The sequence below is a fragment of the Hoplias malabaricus genome, chromosome 3 (genome assembly GCF_029633855.1).
Source record: "Hoplias malabaricus isolate fHopMal1 chromosome 3, fHopMal1.hap1, whole genome shotgun sequence".
Classification (NCBI taxonomy): Eukaryota; Metazoa; Chordata; class Actinopteri; order Characiformes; family Erythrinidae; genus Hoplias; species Hoplias malabaricus.
The window spans coordinates 41,980,700-41,993,109 of NC_089802.1; positions in this window are offsets into that span (position 1 = coordinate 41,980,700).

The window sequence follows — 12,410 nt, forward strand, 5'->3', positions numbered from 1 at the left end:
CAGCTTTGCTCTCGGAGTGTCTCAGGTTATCAGGCAGTAGCTCCACCTGGCAATGCAAATGACCATCGTCAGCACAATGGATTCATCACCCTGACGAAATGACCTCAGCTCGGTCTGAAACCTGATGCCCAGCGAATGCGTCCTGCCCAGCCTGCTCCTCTAAAGCCCTGAGAGCCAGATGATCCGAGGAGAAGGTGCCAAACAGGTGTCAAGCTTCCTGACAATAATGTATGATTCACCCTGCGGAGGAGCGAGAGAGAGAGAGACAATGAGAAGTTCTAGTGCAAGGCAGTGACCCTTTGTGAACTAGTGTAACTAATATGCTCATACCTAATAGAACAGAAAGCATTCAACTGGAGCCTGGAGTAAACCTTAGTGTTTGCAGTTATATAACCAAGAACCGCACTCTTATGTCCATCAAACTATAATACACAACTTCACTCTATCATCAGCAAGACATTGGAGACGCAAAAGTGTCCGTGAGTGTGTGTGTTGCCCTGTGAAGGACTGGTGCCTCCTCCAGGGTGTGTTCCTGTCTTGTGCCCAGTGATTCCGGGTGGCCTCTGCACCCACCGTGACCCTGAACTGGATAAGCGCTTACAGATTATGAATGAATTAATGAATTTTTCTTTTCCTTTTTTTCAAGAAAGCTGCAGTTGTGTTGTCTATTTTGAACAACTGAATTGTTTTCATAGCAAGGGGATATTCCATTTCACTCACTGCATGCAAGCAGCTCAACACAGAGTCACAATATTTAGCTCAGATAGAGCCCTGCCCTAGACAAGAACCAGAGAGAAAAAGAAAGGTTGTAAGGCTAAGAATGGCCTCTGTTCACCTTTTAATCAAAAAGAACCAATCAGATCACTGGAAAAACCGCATGTAGACATAAAGTCCTCATCTGTGTTGGGGATATGGGATAAGTCCCTGCTAAAGGCAGCATGGTGGTATCACTGTCCCACAGCTCCAGGATCTTGGGGTTGTGGGTTTGATCCTCACCTCCATTCACTTTCTTGTCAGAAGTTTGGTGTGTTCTCCTCACGTTTGCATGGGTTTCCTCCAGGTGCTCTGTTGTTTTCCCATGGTTCAAAAACACATGTTGTTAGGTGAATTGCCCTGTGGTGTGAATGTGTGAGGGAATGTATGTGTGTGTGATGCCCTGTGCAGGACTAGCACACTGTCCAGGGTGTGTTACTGCCTTTTGTCCAGTGATACTGCATAACCTCCTGACCCAACTGACCGTGATCAGGATGAAGCTGTTACAGAAGACGAATGAATGAGTCCCTACAAATGATACAAATTACTGTTGTTGTTTTTTTATTTACCTTATCTATCTATCTATCTATCTATCTATCTATTATTCAGAGAGGGAGGAGCCTGGTCATTTATGAATGGGATTAATCCAAGAGTGGACAGGCTTTCTGTAACAAACGTGGTTTTAACTCCCTCTTTTTCTTTTTATTGCCATGTAACACATCCTTGGCCTTCTTCCTTAATGGAACAAGCAAAACATCCTGCGGGAGCATAGCAACATAAATTAAGCCCTGCTATCTTGTATTTACAAGGGGAAATAAAAAGCCTGATTAAATATGAATGTTTTCCAGGACGATTAAATGCTGGAACAGATTCACTTTGCACTCTTTTTGCAGTCTATCACATAAACCCTAATTCACTTTGAATCCCATGCCCTGAGAGTAATGTAATTGAGTTAGACCCATGCCATATGGCAGGGCAAAAGCAGGATCCTTCTCTCACAGGGATTTTGTGGCAGTCGTAGAAGCTTTTTCTACCCTCTCTATGAACTACATGCTGTTTTGCAAGAGAACGATTGCATATAATTCACTGGTATTTCTTCAGTACTAGAGTTCTGTATTTCCAAACAGCATTCCTCTTTGAGTCAGCAGGAAGGAGGACAAAGGTCTTCATCGCTAAAACCAGGGTGAAAACTTCCTGCACATGAAATATTAAGATGTACAGGATGTGCAGTACATGAACCAAAAGGTGTTAAACAGATGACCTAATGATTTACAGCTAAGGGGTTTAAGAAGGTTTAGCCATTCCCCAGAAAATCCATAGAATAACTGATGAAAAACCTCAGAGAGTTTTATACTGAGATAAATGTGCTTTTCAGAGTTAAATACTGCACAACTCAATTCCCTAATTTAAGTCACATTTTCGCTCTGACTCTGAGTTTCATGACTTGTGACTCAACTTCAGATTTTCTGACTCGTCCTATTTCTCCTGCAGCTGGAATTCAGATTTTTTTTTTAATTCAACTTCTAACCTGAATCTTATGACTTGCAAGTCGACACGTGTTTCAGATCTTAATATTTATGACTCAGATTTGGATTTACGGCCCCGTGTTTAACTTGCTTTGTGCACAGGTGCAGGCAAACACTCACTGAAAGAAGCCATCAATCATTTAACAATCATTTCCTTGAATGTGATCTTTAGAAAACCATTTTTAAAATGAACTGAAATTCATTTCCCAGACACTTTTTATGGCAAAGGTGCCCCAGAATGTGTTAATATTTTCTTGCACGTGAATTCCTGGTTGAGTTCAATGTGGAAAGGAGCGTCACTTGAAAATCATATTACAAAAGGTATTCAGTTGTTATATATAATACATATGCAAAGATAATGTTCTAAAGTAAACAAAACAAAAATAAATCACACATTAATAAAAAAACTAAACAAAAAGCGTACCACACCCAACACACTAACAGCAACGCTGCTGATATATAAGCATCCCAAATCTTATCGTATATAATGCATTTGATAATATAATATAATGCATATCATATCTACATGCTCTGAAGAATATCATCGCAATGTAATGCTGCCTAATCTGCATGAATGCCATTAAAGCTAGGGGGCAAACATTTTGGAAAACGGTTAAACAGGGAAGTGTCCTGCCTCCAGGTCACTGTCTGTTGTCCTGACCCCTGAGGGGGGAAGCTAAAAGATGTCATTCATGCTGTTTATCTCTTGCACAAAAATTTAAACCAAGCACACTTCTCCCCCACAAAGCTCAGAGCCCTCTATTCCTCTGGGACTTTATTAGTGAGGGCAGACGGACAGCAGCATCGTTTAACAACCCCCTTAGATTGTGGCATCTGGGTTGCACACACACACACACACACACACACACACACACACACACAAACTATTAATCTATTTATTACATATAGCCTTCTATATTCCAACCATTACATGGAGCAAGTGTATCTGGAGAAGGCTGATCCTTGAGATGGCATTTAAATCCCGCCTTTTCACTGACAGTAATTACAGACTGGTTATTTTTCACCACAGGAAAGTGTGTGATGTTTTCTCCAATGATTCGTCTTCACGTTATAAACAGCAACTGAGGCAGCGAGAGGTTTCTTCTCTAAACCTGTTTGAAACATAAAGGATAAACTACTTCATTCAGTGCCTACAATGAAATGTGATTCTTCATTTTATATTCTGATGGTAAAGAGACAGGACAAGGCTTATAATGAACATGAATCTGCCAAAAAGAATCAGCAATTTGAGAAGTGTGTTGAGCCTTTTGTTGAAGTTTAATTATCTGAGAGCAACCATCTTGCACACACACACACTCTTGCTGGTTCAGAGGCTTCAGTAGGATGCTGCTGTCTGGCTCTGTGCCTAAAACAGGCTCCAAATCTCGCTCAGAACAGACGTCTCAATGGTGTGATAGTGGCAGGGCCAGACCCCCTGGCTCTCAAACTTCAAACCCTCTTCAAATACACACAAAGCCAGGGACTAACTCTATGGAAACCCTCTATTCCTACTGGAACAGGACTCACAGCATCTTTTACTTCATGTGTGGTGACCTCCAAAGTGGGCAATAACAGGATGTGCCTAAAATTAGCCCATTTCGGTAAACTCCATTATTTCACGGTGCACATTTTGTGGACACACAGTTAATATAATCTCCATAGAAAAGCGTGAATTGACACAGGAGACTCAGAGCAGCTGCACATGAGCGTGAAGTCAACAGGCAATAGGAGGTTCCAATCTGACATTTGTTATTTAAGCAGATAAGTGCCACACTTGATTATTCTTAATCTAAAACTCTCAGTAGTTAACAACAAGGGCTGGGCAATTAATTTAAAATTAATCGAAATCGACATTCAGAACTTTCTAATCGACATAATCTTATCTATACCGATTATATCAATAATTCAGATAAATCAGATAAAGTTTTTTATGTTTTTTTTTTTATTCTGTTATGTCCCCACTGTGTGTTAATTTACTGTTCCTTTAAAACCACGCTGCCAAGCTGTAGTCACGTGATTCTGCCCCTATCTGCCACATGGAAGCAACCTAAACGCTGAGGCCGACCGAGCGACTCGTACCAAAAAAAAAACAAAAAACACAGCATCTGTGGTTTCGACGTGTTGTGTTTTGACTATAATTAAGACAACACTGATCAAAAAGAAGACAAATGTAAACGCTGAGAAAAAACAGCTTCAGCCAAAGCACAAACACACACCAAATATAAACAGTGCTCAAAAACCAAGAGAGGAACCGCTCCCAGTGACATTAGAAAAAATATCCCAGCTTTAACACTGGAGCATTTTACAGCACGAACTTCGGCACTAGGAGGGTCAAAAACACAAAAACAAAATAATCTTTCATTAATCGTAATTGTGGTAAAATGTACAATTAATCGTGATATTGATGTGCATTCATATCGCCCAGGGATCATTTATACTCTTCCTACGTCTTTTTAATAAGTGCTTTACTTAATTGTTTATATTGTTCTGTGTTTTAATTTTTGTAATTAGTGAATCTAATCACATTACATTAAGAAACACTGAGTAAAATCCGATATGTTTGCTCCTGGGCGCCCCCTACAGTTGAAGAATGTAATTCACTTCTACTGCACCACCTCCATAACAAGCTTTGACTAATAGAATGGGATGCTCTGAGACTATTAGGTTTAGGGTTAGAACATTGGCTAGAGGGTTTTTAAGCCCTCCACTATCAGCTCCAATCTATACCTTTGGAATTCACTTAACATCAGTAGCTGACCTCAGTTGTGGCTGCCATTAAATCCTTACAGCAACATTCAACCTGTTTTTAAAGGTTTTACTAGAAGAGTAGAGACATGTGTGGTGATAATCAAGGGACAAATCCCTGGCTAATATCATGGATCTTAAGAGAAAATAATCAATTGCAATCAATAGCACTCTGGTACTTCAACTTGTTCTAAAGGGCCAATCCCAACATGCATACATACCACAAACACACACACATACACACACACACACACACACACACACACACACACACACACACACACTGCTTTTCAAATGTCAGCGCATATGTGTGTGTGTGTATGTTTGTTCCATGTGTGTGTGTGTTTCTTTGTGTTTTTAGAGAACTGTTTGCTCATAAGCTCTGTGTAGACACTCTCCATGAATGCCTTGTTTTCACAGCTCTCAAACAGACAATTATCCGGCCTTGTTTTAAACACTGTAATGGACATCACCTGACCATGAACCTGGAGGCTAAGACCAATGATGCGTTTCGGCAGGCAGAGTGTTTCTACCTCACTGCACAGTGGGGCACACACCAGAGAAACCATCATTAATAGAGAACAAGTGTGTGAATTTTAACACAAGCTACAGCTGTGTGATTTAAACATAATACCGTACTGCGGTTATACTGTTACCTGTTGTGTTCGGTCATGTAGTATATTAAAAGCATATTAGTGGACCCTTGTTGTGAGGAAGTTATATAAGGGTTCAGATTATTTTGAGCAAAGTCATTTACATCTGATGAAAGTTTTGACTTGTCCCGACATGCCCAGAACAGTTGGGAATTGTCAGAATGTTGACTACACAACACACACAAACACACACACACATATGGTTGGAGAAAAATGTACTTAAATTTTAATAGGCCTGTCACAATAATTACATTATTGACTTTTCCTATAGAATGGAAGTTTCTTCAATCATTTTTGCTGGTCTCAGTATTCCCAATGTGTTTTTTGGATTGTTTGTTTATATGAGTAAGAATGTCACAGTGGCGCAGCAAGTAGGTGTCGCAGTCACACAGCTCCAGGGACCTGGAGGTTGTGGGTCGCTGTCTGTGAGGAGTGTGGTGTGTTCTCCCTGTGTCTGCGCGGGTTTCCTCCGGGTGACTGTCTGTGAGGAGTGTGGTGTGTTCTCCCTGTGTCTGCGTGGGTTTCCTCCGGGTTACTGTCTGTGAGGAGTGTGGTGTGTTCTCCCTGTGTCTGCGTGGGTTTCCTCCTGGTGCTCCAGTTTCCTCCCACGGTCTAAAAACACACGTTGGTAGGTGGATTGATGACTCAAAAGTGTCCCTAGGTGTGAATATGTAAATCTGTGTTGCCCTGTGAAGGACTGGCTACAGGATGTGTTCCCGCCTTGCGCCCAATGATTCCAGGTAGGCTCTGGACCCACCGGGACCCCGAACTGGATAAGCGCTTACAGATAATGAATGAATGAACATCACCCAGATTTTAGCCAGTCATTCTGTTCTCTGGTTTTTAAACATATATTATATCCCAGTTCCAATGTCTGAATATTTTAATAACTTTGATTTTTCTATAAGTTCGTTGCAGTTTAAAAGGGTGTAACTGCATTATTATGGCCTCATATACAAACATACAAATTGAATACAAATATTTTCGTAACATTATATCGATCACAAAAAAATGTTGTGACAGGCCTAATCTGGTGTGATTTTTGATCCAGAACAAATCATCCACACAAGTCAGTACCCAACTTCACTAATGCTCTTGTGGCTGAATGACACCATATCCTCACAGCAGTGTTCTAGTGAATAGGGTAAAGCCTTCCTAGAGGAAGGACAAAACATCCTATTTCTGCCTTTGATCGGCTAGGGTTCACAAATTCTGGACACTCTTTTGACACCTTTTTAATGACAGTATTTTAGTAAAGAAACAGAACATAGACCCTCAATTATTGTCCTCACCTATAAGGCACTTTTGAAGTGAGCAATTTCAGAACACGTGAGATAGGCTAAATAGTGTCTACCACGATTGTATAATTCATTCGTACATCTCCTGGAATTTGGAATCACTGCGTGCAAGCAGGAGCACACTCAGACAGGTCACCAGTGCATTGTAAGGCATCATGGCCCCCCATAACTTTAGCATTGTCTCTAACAAAGTATAAGAGGTCTTCTGTTCCTGGTTTTTATTCATATGGATCATACATTGGTTGCAGTTGTCTGTGGATAATAGACTGTATGTTTACTTGTGAGAGAGTGACATTTAGTTCTCATAGAGGGCGCTCCTGAACACTAATATTGGGGAAAATGGAAGAAACTAGACACCCTACCGTTTTTCAGTCTTTAGCAAGCACAAGCAAACAAGGGGAGCAGGGCCAAATATGGGACAAGTGATGGGACACGAGGCATTTAAATGTGTGGTGGTTTTTATTATGAAACCTCTCCTCTATCAGAGTGAGAAATCTGACTGAGAGAGTCCGTTCAGACAGAGCCCTCCATATGTCTGACACACATCTAATCTGTGCCTTGAAGTCTGTATGGGAGTCTAGACAGATCATTGCACTTCTTTCCAGTCTGCAGTGATCTCTACAAAAGATCACATGCTGCACATGTTTTAAAGTCAGGACTGTGTTCGGACAGAGGTGACTCTGCCCAGAAGAAAACTACCTTTCAAAAGTTGATGGAGGATGAAACATAATCGTGGTTCTCCTAAAACTCATTATGTAAAACGTCTGAAACACTTCTGTCCCAGATAAATAACAGTAGATATGTGCTTCTACAAAACTGAGAAGGCTCTTAGTCTTGGATGAAAAATGGTTGCATTGTCTTCAGTTGTCTGCAGAAAAACACAAGTGTTACTATCTCAGCAAATCTGTGCTTAGCGTGAGATCTCCACTGAAACTCAAGAGAAGACACAGTGAGATTGTTGGACTCTTTCTCAACAGGAGAAAAACATTCAAAGAGCAAAGAGCAAGAGGCTTCAAATACATTCAAAAATGTGTGAGTCACTGGGTGAGTGTGTGAAACTGTCCACAGGTGTGAGTGTGTGAGTGACAGGGTGAGTGTGTGAAACTGTCCACAGGTGTGAGTGTGTGAGTGACAGGGTGAGTGTGTGAAACTGTCCAAAGGTGTGAGTGTGTGAGTGACTGGGTGAGTGTTTGAAACTGTCCCCAGGTGTGAGTGTGTGAGTGACAGGGTGAGTGTGTGAAATTGTCCACAGGTGTGAGTGACTGGGTGAGTGTGTGAAACTGTCCACAGGTGTGAGTGTGTGAGTGACTGGGTGAGTGTTTGAAACTGTCCACAGGTGTGAGAGTGTGAGTGACTGGGTGAGTGTGTGAAACTGTCCACAGGTGTGAGTGTGTGAGTGACAGGGTAAGTGTGTGAAACTGTCCACAGGTGTGAGTGTGTGAGTGACTGGGTGAGTGTGTGAAACTGTCCACAGGTGTGAGTGTGTGAGTGACTGGGTGAGTGTGTGAAACTGTCCACGGGTGTGAGTGTGTGAGTGACTGGGTTAGTGTGTGAAATTGTCCATAGGTGTGAGTGACTGGGTGAGTGTGTGAAACTGTCCACAGGTGTGAGTGACTGGGTGAGTGTGTGAAACTGTCCACAGGTGTGAGAGTGTGAGTGACTGGGTGAGTGTGTGAAACTGTCCACAGGTGTGAGTGTGTGAGTGACAGGGTAAGTGTGTAAAAATGTCCATAGGTGTGAGTGACTGGGTGAGTGTGTGAAACTGTCCACAGGTGTGAGTGACTGGGTGAGTGTGTGAAACTGTCCACAGGTGTGAGAGTGTGAGTGACTGGGTGAGTGTGTGAAACTGTCCACGGGTGTGAGTGTGTGAGTGACTGGGTTAGTGTGTGAAATTGTCCATAGGTGTGAGTGACTGGGTGAGTGTGTGAAACTGTCCACAGGTGTGAGTGACTGGGTGAGTGTGTGAAACTGTCCACAGGTGTGAGTGTGTGAGTGACTGGGTGAGTGTGTGAAACTGTCCACAGGTGTGAGTGTGTGAGTGACAGGGTAAGTGTGTAAAAATGTCCACAGGTGTGAGTGTGTGAGTGACTGGGCGAGTGTGTGAAACTGTCCACAGGTGTGAGTGTGTGAGTGACTGGGTGAGTGTTTGAAACTGTCCACAGGTGTGAGTGTGTGAGTGACTGGGTTAGTGTGTGAAATTGTCCATAGGTGTGAGTGACTGGGTGAGTGTGTGAAACTGTCCACAGGTGTGAGTGTGTGAGTGACTGGGTGAGTGTGTGAAACTGTCCACAGGTGTGAGTGTGTGAGTGACTGGGTGAGTGTGTGAAACTGTCCACAGGTGTGAGTGTGTGAGTGACTGGGTGAGTGTGTGAAACTGTCCACAGGTGTGAGTGTGTGAGTGACTGGGTGAGTGTGTGAAACTGTCCACAGGTGTGAGTGTGTGAGTGACTGGGTGAGTGTGTGAAACTGTCCACAGGTGTGAGTGTATGAGTGACTGGGTGAGTGTGTGAAACTGTCCAAAGGTGTGAGTGTGTGAGTGACTGGAGGAGTGTGTGACATTTTCCACAGGTGTGAGTGTGTCAGTGACTGGGTGAGTGTGTGAAATTGTCCACAGTTGTGAGTGACTGGGTGAATGTGTGAAACTGTCCACAGGTGCGAGTGTCTGAGTGACTGGGTGAGTGTGTGAAACTGTCCACAGGTGTGAGTGTGTGAGTGACTGGGTGAGTGTGTGAAACTGTCCACAGGTGTGAGTGTGTGAGTGACTGGGTGAGTGTGTGAAACTGTCCACAGGTGTGAGTGTATGAGTGACTGGGTGAGTGTGTGAAACTGTCCAAAGGTGTGAGTGACTGGAGGAGTGTGTGACATTTTCCACAGCTGTGAGTGTGTGAGTGACTGGGTGAGTGTGTGAAATTGTCCACAGTTGTGAGTGACTGGGTGAATGTGTGAAACTGTCCACAGGTGTGAGTGTCTGAGTGACTGGGTGAGTGTGTGAAACTGTCCACAGGTGTGAGTGTGTGAGTGACTGGGTGAGTGTGTGAAACTGTCCACAGGTGTGAGTGTGTGAAATTGTCCACAGGTGTGAGTGTGTGAGTGCCTGGGTTAGTGTGTGAAATTGTCCACGGGTGTGAGTGTGTGAGTGACTGGGTGAGTGTGTAAAATTGTCCATAGGTGTGAGTGACTGGGTGAGTGTGTGAAACTGTTCACAGGTGTGAGTGTGTGAGTGACTGTGTGAGTGTGTGAGTGACTGGGTGAGTGTGTGAAACTGTTCACAGGTGTGAGTGTCTGAGTGACTGGGTGAGTGTGTGAAACTGTCCACAGGTGTGAGTGTGTGAGTGACTGGGTGAGTGTGTGAAACTGTCCACAGGTGTGAGTGTGTGAAACTGTCCACAGGTGTGACTGTGTGAAACTTTTCACAGGTGTGATAACTCTATGTGTAGAGTACAGACTATTGATGCGGATACAGAAGATTGATGAATGCATGAATGAGCTTTACCCCCTGCCATGTGGGAGACCCCTGGTACGAAGCATAAACTGGTTCATTCCTGTTCTTCAAAGCAGTGTGGTCCTTCATCTCAAATGAGTAAATACATGATCACGTTTATAATATATTTGGTTATTTGACGCTGGTTGGAGGTAAAAGTGACTGATTTCTCCTGCAGGAGATTTTGTTTGTTTGAGCTTTATATCCAACCTCTCAGTAACTCCCCTGGGATCCTACCCCTCCTGCTGGCTTCACTTAGCAACTACAGCTGACTCCTGTTTAAACCGTGCATTGTGGGAGTCGTGTAGAACAACACACTGTTGTCCCCTAATTGAAAGAAGGACAATGAGCACTCAAGGAGAGTAACTGAGCATTGTGGTGAAAGACGCCCCCTGTACAAACCAACCCATAATGCTTAGAGGCTCCTCAACAGTGAGTAAACACAGATTACATCAGAGAAGAATGAGTCAGAGTGTGAGGTCATTGTGGTCTGCCCAGCAGAGGCAGGGATGCTGGAGAAATGTAGGGGTCAGTTTCAAAGGTGCTGCCTTATAGGATCACACGCTCTGTCATACTATTACACGCTGTAATACTCGCTATGATTGGTTTAGGTTCGGATTAGTGTTACAACCTGCCTTATCACTAGTCATGTAATAGTGAGGCATTATGAGGCCTTCTCCTCAGGCTGTACAAGGTTTTACTACACTGGCCTTTGCCCTGCTGACATCACAGAAGGCTGTTATATGCAAATGAGCCTTCCAACCTATCACAGTGCTTTTCAACCACGTGTAATGAGTGTTTTGCTGAATTACATTATCCATTATTTTGGTCAAGAACAACATCAAAACAACAACAACAATAATATTCCAATGGATTGTTGAGTGAATACTCAACTTCAACCACATGGGCCCTTAAATTTAAACTTTATTTGAAATGTGCCTACCTGAATCACAACCTTAACCTGGATAAAATGATGGCCTAATTATTATTCTGTGAGGGCGATAAAAGCTGATTATGAAACATGAGCTAGGTTACAGTCCTTATCCGTAATCTGGAAGCATTTCTGTTCAGGGCAGTGAAATATGGAGGAGAGTGAGTTTTTATTTTAATGCATTGACTTCAGAACAGCTGTGTTTACATCCAACCTGGAGGCAGCGTGTGAACCCTGAACAACCTGTATATATATATATGTGTGTATGTGTGTGTGTGTGTGTGTGTGAGAGAGGGTGTTTGTTTTGGTCTCTGTCCTGATTACTGCTTTGTCTGCTACAGTAGGAGCCTCAGAGAGCTGACACAGCCTCATTTATTATTAAAGCAAAAAGACCTTTCCAAACTCTCTCTCTCTCTCTCTCTCTCTCTCTCTCTCTCTCTCTCTCTCTCTCTCTCTTTCACCCGAGAGCAGAGTAGATCCCTTTCCAGCATAAAAGCCTGAATGGATGGAATCAAATAAGTTTCATAAGATAAGTTGAGGTGTTGGCAATGGTGCATTATGGGTATTGTGTTCCAAATCTGAATTGGATTATATTGATTTAAATCAGGAGACTTGGAGGAACAACACTGCAATACTTAGGGAGTGTTGCTGCATTGCAAAGACACCCACACACCCCCTTAAATATAGCACAGCTGAGATTCAGACTTGACTTCCAGGCATGTGATGCATACTGAGTGTTGTGCATGCTCCTTATATTGTAATTATATCATCAACAAGTGGTTTTCATTGTCCGTTTTCTTTTCTTGTACAGAGCAAAACTGAAGACACCATTTTAGTTTTTTGATGTGATGTTAGCATACATTTGTCTATATGAACTGTCCTCTGACTAACGGAGTGATGTCACCGTGGTCTTGGAAACGGATTTATAAGCTCTGTGATTGGCCGGCAAGAAACAAAATCTGCTGATACGGATATAATTCCAATGGCATGATGCTTCCCTAAACACAGAGTATGAGCTTGAGC